The following is an 11,640-nucleotide window of genomic DNA, read 5'->3' on the forward strand; positions in this document are numbered from 1 at the left end:
AACACGAGGCAAGCTCAGGCAGATTAAAACAAGATAATTCCAGTGATCTCAGGAGGAAATTGTAATAGAATGCTACACTGGAAATCTGTGTTTGTTTTTGCTTCTGAAAACCACTTCTAGATGGACCGTGGACTCAGTTCATCTTCCCATTACAGTTTTTTATTTCCAGATAGAAAAAAAAATCAAGGGAGTATTTACTAAACAGAGGCACAACTTGTCAGTGAAAACAGAAAAGCAAACTATTTCTTAAATACATAGCATCTTGGGGAACTGACATATTGGACATTCCTCTAAAGCTGTACCTATGAGAGAATTTCTTTTTTTTAACTGCACCTACCCAGTGCTCAAATTTAGTTTTTATTGAGAAGAAATTATGTAGCCAATCTTGGTAAGATGACTTCAGGGTGGGGTGTGAAGAACTCAGGATTTAAAATCAGGTGAACCTGGATCAAATTCTAACCTCTCACTTAGTAACTTTCACTTTGAATGAGTGGCAAATCCTCCTGGCCTGAGCTCTTCCGATTACAACACAGAATGACTATATCTTCCTTGTGGGATTGTTGTGAAGAGACCGAATTTACCTAGTATACACAGCAAGCTTTAGTCCTGGCATCAACTCAAAAAATGCAAATAACTTGCACTGAAATGAATTTAAGTTACTCCTAGTTCTTAAACTATGTGCTATATGCAATTTGATAAAACAAATGTGTATTTCTTGGTTTACTCTTGCATGTACTACCCGAAAGTCTGTATTTGCGATATGTTATCAAAGTTAGATTGTGAATCTGGGAAAGGCAATTATATAAGATTTTGTGTGAAGACTAAATATCAAGTCAGCTCATGCCAAGTAGATGTCTCTCAATGAGAAACCAGATTATTTTGTAATTTCTGGAGACTCGGGGTTAGCCCAGTATGCAACATATCCAAGAAGGAATGTGTCTTAGACAGGTCAATAAAGGAGTTATGGACTTCTGAGAACTAGAGGCATTTTCAGTGCTTTACATGAGCATTTCTATATTCTCCTAACAGGAAAAAGTGTTGAGAGACTCAGCCTCTTAGTACTGACTTTCCTACTGAAGGATCTTGATAAATAAATATTTAAACTTCAGTTTCTTATCTATAAATAGAAGGTCATAAAATCTCTTAGTATTGGAAGGAAGATTAAATAAGCCTGCAATAGGCGAAAACTCCTTGTAAACTGTAGAGTGCTATACAAATATGAGCTGTTATCTTTCTATATTGTTGGTGATCCAGTGTTTTCCCAAAGGGGCCAGGAATGCATAGTGCCTCAGGGATAACAAACCAACCAGTATCTGTTTTTTAACCTCAGGATTTATCAGAGACTTTATTGTGCTAGTAATCACTGTAACTCTGTAAGAGAAGAATATGGTTTGCAGTATTTCCCAAACACATTTGTTCAGGATCTTTTTCATAGAACTCCTTTAAAAAATTAATGTCTTACGAGGCACCCACTGGAAAACATGGAGCTGGCAATTCAGACTAAGTCTGCATTGCTATGTGGCAGATTTGTGACTTTATTCATTCACCCTCACTGGCCTCTCTCCCATTTCATGCAAACTGGGCTCCCCAGAGGAGTAACAAGGAGACTGGGGAAAGCGGACCATCTGTTTCCTACCTAGTTGTTTGCCTCCCACATAACCTCCCTCCTTGCACAGTCTTTCTAGACTTAATGGATTTGAAGGTAAAACAATTGACTCAAGATTGATTACTGCAGTTGTTTTTCTTCCTCTTATTTCTTTTCCTCCTCCCCTTCCTCCTTCGTATACTTGGTTCTATTCATTTCTATCTTCTCTTCTTCTTTCTCCTCTTTCTTTTTTACTTAATGCAAGAATCTATTTCTTAGAACAATTCTATTGTTTCATTTTCACTATGGTTTATGAATTATAAATCAAATATATACTCTGAAGCTAAAAGCATTGCTTTTAGAATGAAAAAAAAAAAGTAACTTATCAAAGATCCCATTATTAAGAAGTAACAGAGTTGGCATTTGGACAAAGGTTTTCAGAAATATCCCCCTCTGTCTTCATGATCCTACAGTGACCTCTGGTGCCCCTCCTTCATCTTCTCTCTTCTTTTTTGTGTTTGATCTGCTTTCATCTTCCTCTTCTTCTTTTCTCTTGTCATCTCCCTTATCCTTGCCTGGAGTGCTCTCCAAGCTGAAAACCTACTGGCCCCTGGTTGTCCACAACATGAAAAAGTTCCTATCTCATCCAAAGCAGAGGGAAACAACACAAAGGAAACACTTAGTTTAACTGGGTGAGATGTGCTGCTTTATTCAATATCACTGAGCATTTGGGCCCTCCCTAGAAAGAGAAGGAAACCTGGTAGGGCAAGAGAAACTAGGTTTCAGTTTTGCACTTCAAACATGTTTTCCCTGAGACAGAATGTCCTAATTTGGTTTTATCAGAACCAATTCTTTCTGATGGAGGATCAGTAGCTATTGGTATTAAATCCACTGTGGGAGGTAGCTTGCTTGTGCTGCACCCATGTACAACTCATGGGCTCTCTTTCAGAGTTCCCCTGATCATCTTATCATATGGGGAAGTGTGACTGACAAACTCTATCCCACCTATGACTGTGTATGCACATGCATATATTTCTGTATTTGTTGTCAAAGTATTTTCAAATGGCAAAGGGGTGGAGATATTGAGAATCCCATTTCTCTTTATATAATAGACACAAGCTATAGACAGACGATGACCACAGATGGAAAGGAAAGACAAAGGAGTTGGTGCTCCTATAGTGACGACTTTAGGGCAATCTGGCCCCCCTGAAAGCTGTACTTATAGGTAGAAGGCTCTTGTCACCTTCTAGGCCTCCCTTCCTCACTCTTCAGTCTCACACTTCCCCCTGGATAAATTAGGTAACACGTGCCCTGTCCTTGATAATGACACTGGGGATAAATTCCAACACTGTCAGTGCTGGACAGTCCCCTGGAGTCTGCCTGGGCCCTGGCACCTGAAACAGGGCTGGCTGGTTCCTGGGCTGGGGCTCCTTGCCTTCTTCCCTTCTGGTTCCTTCCTCCTGGCCATCTGTTTTGTACCTGCCTGACGACTGCAGCCTGGTTTCCTTCTGGTCATCGTTCCAAAAACATGGGAAGCAGAATATGACAAATGGTGATAAATGGAAAGAAAGGAGTCACAAAGGTTTCAATGTTGATCATCCACAGATTTACCAGCAATTATAAAATTTGGCTCTGTTTTGTTCATTTTCATCTGTATGCCAAGAGTGATCGATTGTATTGAAGACAAGCATTCTTTGTATATTTTATCTGCCAAGTCAGTTGGAGTCCAGATGGTGATGCTGACCTTTACTGAGCTCTTCATTCTTCCCAGGAATTATATATTCGAGGAAAAGTTAAACCTTTTGCCACTACTAGTATAACTAAACACATGAACATTCACACGCACACACATTCCCCTCAAAGTCTGGAACCTCCTAATTGCTCTTATCATTAGATTGTTATAATTATGTACCTTCAGGAAAGTAAAAGTTCTGGGTAAGACAGTAATCCATCTCACTTACCACTTTCCCCCTCTGAGATGAGGTGGCCTCAGTGTGTCTTCCTTCTCTGTAGCCCTCCCTGGCTTGGAGCCAGGTAAGCTGCTTCTGCGCTGAGAGACCTCTGAGCATCCCACAGAGGGCCAGCTCCTGGGACTCTTCAGCCACCTTGTCTGTTGTGGATACTTCCCTGGTCTTACAAGTTTCACCAGGGCCATGCTATTCCCTTGCAAAGTCACAAGAGTATAATGATTAGAAAGAACCAGCCATGACCCCAAACTAAGCCCACGCTCTTTCATTATCAAAGTTTCAGAGACGGAGAAACCCCACCCCCTCCCCGCTGCTAAATATGTTCCTTTCCACTGCCAGACCTGGTTTAGTCACCAGGAGGGGTAACAGACTCTGGGCTGGCGGAGGGAGGTCTAGGAAAAGACAAAGTCTGGAATTAATCTCATGCTATTAATTATTAAAACATCCCTGAAGGACCAACAAATGGCATTGTGGTTAAGACACTAGATTCCCATGTGGTCAACCACAGTTCTAGGATCCTGTGGCTTGAAACTCATGCTGGACGTGTGTGTGTGTGTGTGTGTGTGTGTGTGTGTGTGTGCCTAAAATCCCAAGAAGAGAGTAGAAGAGAATGGATTGTGGTGTGGCCAGCCCTCCCCTCCCTAGGGGGATGATTTCTCACTTTCTGTCTTTCTGTCTCTTCAGCGAGTGCACACACCCTATAGCAAAAATCTCAATAATATTTAAAAAATATATATATTGAGAAAAGTCCCTGAAAGATTTAACATAAACCAAGCACTACATATTTTATATCCACCCTCTTGTTATTGAAGTACTTTGTGTGTTCTAATTTAACAAAATGCCATTTTGCCTCAGTCTTGGTGACCCAGTCCATTATGAACTTGGCTGTAGTATTAGAAGTCATGTGACTGATCATGGATTTGGATCCATGTGTCACCTGAAAACATGCTGGGTGCATGCACATGTGTTCAAGATTCTGAAGAGTTGGAGGGCTGGAGAAAAGGGACTACGACGTGAGGTCTTGTTGAGAGTACCTCTGTCCCACTCTCTCTCATGGACGAGGTCTTGGTCTCTAATAAAAAGACCATTTCTTTCTTTTTTTTTTTTTTTTTTGAGAGGTTTTCGCTATAGGGCGCGTGTGCTTGCCAGACAGAAAGAGACATAGAGACAGAAAGCGAGAAATCACCCCCCCAGGGGGGATGGTCATGCTGCAATCCCTTCTCCTCCATTCTCCTCTCGGGACCTTGGGCACGCATGCACACGCGCCTGGCATGAGTTCTAAGCCACCGGGTCCGGGATGCAAACCGCGGTTGACTACGTGGGAATCCAGCGACATGGCCATTACACTAACTGCTGGTTCCCAAAAGACCATTTCTTGAAGAGCTCCTTCACATTACAACTCTCTAGGCATGAAGAGTTTCTGGCTAAGAATCCAAGTACATTGTCCAGATTCTCCTGTTCCCTTCTTTCTTCTGGGTTGCTTACAGTTGCAGATGAGCTTTCTCTCCCTCTCCATTCTATGACTTGGAATAATAAAAGCCAAGTTGTCTTTGTGTAAGGGTCTGTAACAAAGGCTTTACGCATCCTAACTCGTTTAGTCCTCAGAGCAAAGGTGTGGCGTTGGAGCTGTAGTTGTCATTCTCATTTTACACATGAAGGGACTGAGGCACTGAGAGGTCACAGGCAAGTAAGTGGGGAGCCAGGGTTTGAGCCAAGGCCATGAATCTCTGGGGTCAGACACCCTGAACATGCTCTTGTGCTCTCTCCCAGAATGTAGACTGGGCTTCTTCACTGGGGGGTGATCCTATATTCTATAGGAGCCATTTTTAGGGTTATCTAGAGACATTTGTGGTTGTCATAGCTGGAGGGTCGCTACTGAGAAATGTTGCCCAGAGATTCTGCTAACACCCTACTGTGCACAGACAGCCCACCTTACAACTCAGAACTATTTCCCCTCCAAGTCAGTTGTGTTAAGGTTAAAAAGAACCTGATGAAGAGAGAACACAGGACATATACACAGATATAAAGTGCAAATCTACCATCCATGTATGTACGTATGTTCTCCTGTTCCCAGAACACAGCTGGAAGTCTAATTTCTTATAAGGCCCTTTGAAGTCTTCATTATTTTAAAAGCCTTTAAAAATAATCTTTTATCAAAGAAGTATAGACCAAAGGGAGTTACGAGTTACTGTTCCTGAACATAAAGTGGTATGTGTGTTGGGGTGGGGGCAGTGGTTGGCTCCTTTTTTAGTTCCTGTGGACTTTCCCTGTGGCTATGGGAAGTCCAGGTCTTTCCCTGAGAATTTGTATCTAGGGTTTTGTTTTCACTCAGCCTTTGAGGAAAAGCCTGAGCTAGAACAGGTCATGGGGGCATGTCCTCACGGTCATTCCAGTTCAATTACTTCTTTATGCCATATAGTACATTAGTAACATTCCACCTTAAACCCACATACATTACTGCCATGGTGTGAACGTGTCCTCCGAAGTGCGTGAGCTGGAAACTTCATACCCAAGGCAACAGTACTGAGAGGTGGGAACATGAAGAAGCGATTAGGTCACGAGGGCTTTACCCTCATGGATGGACTAATGTTTGCTATTGTGAGGTAACATCGCATCATACACTACCCTATACCTTGTTATAATCCAGCAAGAAGGCCCTCACTCGCCCCTTGATCTTGGATACCCAGCCTGAACTGTGATAATAAATTTCTTTTCTCTATAAAGTACCCTGTCTTGTTATTCTGTCAAGGAGCACAAATGGATCAAAGCATTATGTATTCTATTAATATACATGACATATTCTGTTATTATATTGATTAATATGCATTAAATATTACATAAATATGTTTTACATTAACACGTATTAAACATTACATTGACACACTATATGCTACTATGACAACACATTACATAGTATATGAGCACATACTTTAAATTGGTAAAACATTGCACGTTGTATTAATGCAAACTACATATCACAGCTATGTATATTACATATTACACTTAACATATTACATGATTAATACATTACATGCTGCATTTATACATATCTATCACATTAATAACACATTATACTATTATACATTATATTGAAAACACATTACATATTACATCATCATATGTTACATACTACAATAATTACACATTCTATATTACGATTTTCATCAATTTTATTTTTTCAAGTGCCAGAGGGCATGTATGTTTGCTACACAGAGAGAGAAAGCATGCCCCAATACAGTTTGGTCACACTACCATCCCTTTTTTATCCATTTCTCTATCCCACTGGGATTTGGAGCACTCATGCACACACAGCCGGCCTGTCTTCTAAACTGCAAGGGCTGGGATTACAAACACAGTCAGCTGTGTGGAATCTGGCACCCTACACATAGCACTTTACCATTGTGCTATGAGACCAGACCCTATGCATCACATTAATGCATATGACATATTTTATTAATATGTACATTGTGATGCTTGGGTAAAGGAAGCTTCATTTTTTTTCTGGAATCCATAATTCTAATAATTGTGGTCACCTCCAGTCCTTGTTTTCACCTACAGCTGGTCTAGACAATCCTGGCTCCACAAGGAACTGACAGTTCTCCATGTGCAGTTCCTATCCCAGCCTACACAGGGCCTCTAGAGCTGCCTGAGAGGTCCAGCAGCTTCTTCATCCCAATTGTGTCTCAGGACACCCAGGTGTTCTCTTAGTGTTGTACTGAACCAGTGTGGTCTGGACCTTTGAATTACTTCCCAACAACCTCTCTATTTGAGTCTGTACATCCGCCTAGGGAAGCTGGTAGAGAGGTGTCAGTCCTGTCAACACACAGGGACCAATCAGCAATTCCTTTATGTTCAAGAGGGCCTGGGGGGTAGCAGACACTGCTAGCTCAGGGAGATTGTGCTGGTTCTGAATGAGGCACTGCCTTCAAGGTCAGCATCTGGAGTCAGATTTTTATTACATAATATTGTAGATGGCAGGAGAAAAGTACCATTGCCTCCCAGGCTGTTACAGCTGAGAAAAGACCTTAGAAGTAACGAACAGACTTTCAGGCAACATTAACTAAAGGTCAGGCACTATTCTTATGCACCTTATAAATGTTTATTCATGTAATCACCATAAAAGCTTTATACATGGGTATTATTATCTCCACTTGACAGATAAGGAAACTGAGGCTTGGAAAAGTTAAGGAACATGTTTAAGGACACACAGCTGACAAGGCATCACACCCAGTTGGTCTGGTTCCAAAGTCACTACACCACACCCAAGGTCACAGAGCAAGGAGTACAAGTGGCATTTCCCTCACCCAGAGATGTGAATGACCAGAAACACTTAGGATGTTTGGTTTCTCTACTCACAACCTCATCCCTCAGCCCTCTCTCCTTTCATTTTTCCTGGTACTCACCTGACATAAATGTATAAATTAGGGTTCTTTATGATCAAGGCATGTTAGATTCGAGTTTAGGTCTTCTGTCTTAAGTTGCTTCTGTACAACTAAACTGGAAACCAAATTTATTTTTTAAAGAAATTATTTAATTTATGTCTTCCGTGAGTAAGAGGAAGAGAGAAAGAACCCCCAACAAGATCTTGATGCCATAATATAGCCCCCTGCATTCAGCCAACCCCAAATCATGAGCACATGCATGCCTGTCATATTCAGGGAGGTCTCTGGATTTAAACTGGGAGTCTTTTCATAAGTCAGCCTTGCAGCATCGTGTTTACCACAGTGCCATTGTCTGGCCTTTTCTTTTTACAGAATCTGATATTAGTTCATTGATTGAACTTGCATTTTACTCTTGAATTTAAGAAGCAAGAACATGCACCATGACTTATCAGAATTTGCCTGCATGACAAGGAATGCAGTCCTAAAGAGGACGGTAACTAGCTAAAGCTCCTGGGATTTTGAGTCCTTCCTGCCTTCAAACATCAGCAGGATCAGTGGTCAAAGTAACCAGTGCACTCTAGGGCCCAGCTCAGCGTGTCATATCAAGTCCTGTGGAAGGGTGGACTTCTAGATCCAAGTGTCCTGAGTGTTGCATAGGGTGGGCCTTTGCAGGAGCACAGAATATTTATACTTTTCTGGAGAAGAAGAATGAGGGAAGTAACAGTATCTACAATTCCCAGAGCCTCTGTCTGTCCTTGTCCTGGCACCCAAGGAACAAGCTTTGCCTTGGTGAAAGTCAATCAGCCTGGGTATGTACCAGGGTTTAGTTCAAAGTTTCCAAGTTTTAGTTCAATGTTTAGCTCAAAGTTTCTTACTCTCAGCACTACCAGCACTTTGGCTAAATAATTTTTTGTCCTATGCCCTTAGGATGTTAGTGGTATTCCAGGCCTCCACCACTAGGTGCCAGTAGTGCCCCCTTATAATGACAGTTAAAAAAAATTTCGACGGTGCTAAATGCAAGTGTCCTCTGTTGAGATCTGCTGATTATTCTGATAACACCAGAATCAATAAAATTAGTTAGAATTAATTTAACTCTCCTAGACAAGACAAAAACCTCTGGTCTAAGCCCAGCATTGACCTAATTTTCCTAAATTCTTTAAAATTAGTCATGAGATGGCCTATCAGATTGACTCAAGGGTAGAGTGAGGGGGACAAGGCCATTTGGAAAGGGTCATTCAGACATACCTAATAAGCAAACATAGATTTACTCTACCTCATTCAGCATGCTCTACAAGATGTTTCAGAAGCAGCCCAAAATAACAAACCACTCTGAATGCACAGACCGGTCAACAGTGAGGCCTTGAAGCCCTGGAAGCCAAGCCGAGAAAAATCAAAACTCTAAATCTTGAGACCAGCAGTTGGCATAATGGCTATGTCGCTGGACTCCCATGTAGTCGACCATGGTTTGCGTCCCAGACCCAGTGGCTTAAAACTCACGCCGAGCACGTGTGCGTGTGTGCCCAAGGTCCTGAGAGGAGAATGGAAGATAAGGGATTGTGGTGTGGTCATCCCCAGTGGGGGGTGATTTCTCGCTTTCTGTCTCTCTGACTCTGTCTGTCTGTCTGGCGAGTGCACGCGCCCTATAGCAAAAACCTCTCAAAAAACAAAACAAAACAAAACAACCCTAAATCTTCTACACAATAGTTGGGACATGGAATTTATGCATGCTTCCCTTCCACATTTCCTTTTCTACCATTTGTAAGCTAGTCTTAGCATCAGATGAGCTGGTACATTAAAGGCCTAGAATTTGGATAATTTTAGAAATTTGGGAATATATGTCTGGAAGCTGTAAAAGGGGCGGGGAAGAGGTCCCCAGTTCCTCCTGCTGACTTTTATATGCTTTCTAAAGTCTATTCCATTAATAACATCCTTAGCACCAACTCTCTAAGAGAACATTTCAGCTGTTGCTCAGAGAATAAGTGCATGTAGGCACCAAAGCCACTGGGCAGACTTTCCAGGGCCCTCCGCAGCCCTCTGGGATATTTGCTTTTTTGGGAACACTCAGACTAGACCCAAGGTTGCATCATAAGAGTTAGTCAACCTTTCAAATGGAGCATCCCTTCCCTCTGCTGAGAGACCATATGCTATTTGATGCTAATTTTCATTAAACAAATCCATCTCCAATTCAGAGAAAATCCCAGAAGGGAAGGAGAAACCCTTTCAGACAGCTTGTTTTTAGTTTTGTCCCCAGAGGAGAATGCAGAATTCTAGATGACCATGCCCTGAGCAACTTCTACCCACATGGGCAAGAGCTGTGGCAATATTATTATTATTATTATTATTTTTGTTCTTCAGAGGTTTTTGCCATAGGGCACGTGCACTCACCAGAAAGACAGAGAGAGACAGAAAGACAGAAAGTGAGAAATCACCCCCCAAGGGGAATGGCCATGCTGCAATCCCTTCTCTTCCATTCTCCTCTTGGGATCTTGGGCACGCACGCACACGCACCTGGCATGAGTTTTAAGCCACCGGGTCCAGGACATGAACCATGGTCAACTACTTAGGAGTCCAGTGACATAGCCATTACACCAACTGCTGGTCCCACTTCTGTGTTGTCTTATGACATATGACAAAAGGGTTTTTGCAGATGAAATTAGTCTCTAAATTATGGAGGTAATGAAAAGGTAGTTTTTCCTGGTATGTTTTATCTAATCAGACAAGTTCTCACGGTCTTGAAGTTTGACCCTGAAGTCAGAGAGACATGCTCCTGCCGACTTGGACATAGTAAGCAGTCATGTTTGAACTGGCTATTGAGTGGGCCATGCAGTCAGGACCTCAGGAGACTCTGAGAGTTACCCTAGCTTACCAGCCAGTAAGAAAATGGGACCTCAGTCCTATAGCCAAAGAGAACTGAACTTGGTCAGCAAATAGTGACTTTGGAAGAAGACCCTAAGTCTCAGATGAGGTTACAGTTCTGGTTCAGTATTTGACTCCAGCCTAATGAGCAGAGAACTGTTACACTATGCCCAGACTCCTAACTGATAGCCATGATAAGATGACAAATTTATGTTTTTTAAATAATGAGAACTTTGGTAATTTGTTATATGTCAAGAGAAAACTAATTCACCCCCATTTAATTTTGTAGCTAGATTATGTATTCACTGTATTTAGTTATTTTCCATATTCTTGACACTCTGGCACCTGAGGCCTTGTTAACTATGAACAGGATGCTTCTCCAGGGACTAAGTTATTCCTAGAGATAGGAAAGGAGCATACTTTTCCCATACAAACCAGCCAAGCCAGAGTCCATCCTCAAAACCAACTCCTTTTGAAGCAGTGGAACAGGAGCACCTCCATTTTAAACTCTTCTCTATATGAGAAACTAGCTTTCTCCTTTTGCCTATAGTAAACAGAGTTGCTTAACATTCCTACGGTCATTCTAAATAACCCCAAACTCCTTACCTTAAGATTGTTCCTTAGTGATATAATAATCAATCGCCAACTCCCTTGCCCTAGCCATAAAGGTCATTAAGATTCCATTGTGCTTAAGCAAAGGTCTAGAGACTATTAACCTGCTTGATCTGGCTTCTGTAACGGCTTACATATAAGAAACTCCACTGCTTCCCCTTGCCATCTCCCCCTCTCCTCAATGACTACTGCTCTTGCCACATCAACTCAAATGTGGGTTTTGCCTTTATAAGTCACC

General features: G+C 41.9%; 1 long non-coding RNA gene across 2 annotated transcripts in view; it reads right to left on the reverse strand.

The window, feature by feature from the left end:
- The window catches only part of LOC114007436 (uncharacterized), a 21,095-nt gene extending 15,031 nt beyond the window's left edge, over positions 1-6,064 (reverse strand). For both annotated transcript variants that reach the window (XR_003549064.1, XR_003549063.1), the window contains exons 1-2: positions 6,006-6,064; positions 3,547-3,748 (exon numbers count right to left, since the gene is read on the reverse strand). This is a non-coding gene — a long non-coding RNA (uncharacterized LOC114007436). The remainder of the gene's footprint in view (positions 1-3,546; positions 3,749-6,005) is intronic.
- Between the last annotated feature and the right edge of the window lie 5,576 nt (positions 6,065-11,640).

The sequence above is a fragment of the Tupaia chinensis genome, unplaced genomic scaffold (assembly GCF_000334495.1).
Source record: "Tupaia chinensis unplaced genomic scaffold, TupChi_1.0 Scaffold000175_1, whole genome shotgun sequence".
Lineage (NCBI taxonomy): Eukaryota > Metazoa > Chordata > Mammalia > Scandentia > Tupaiidae > Tupaia > Tupaia belangeri.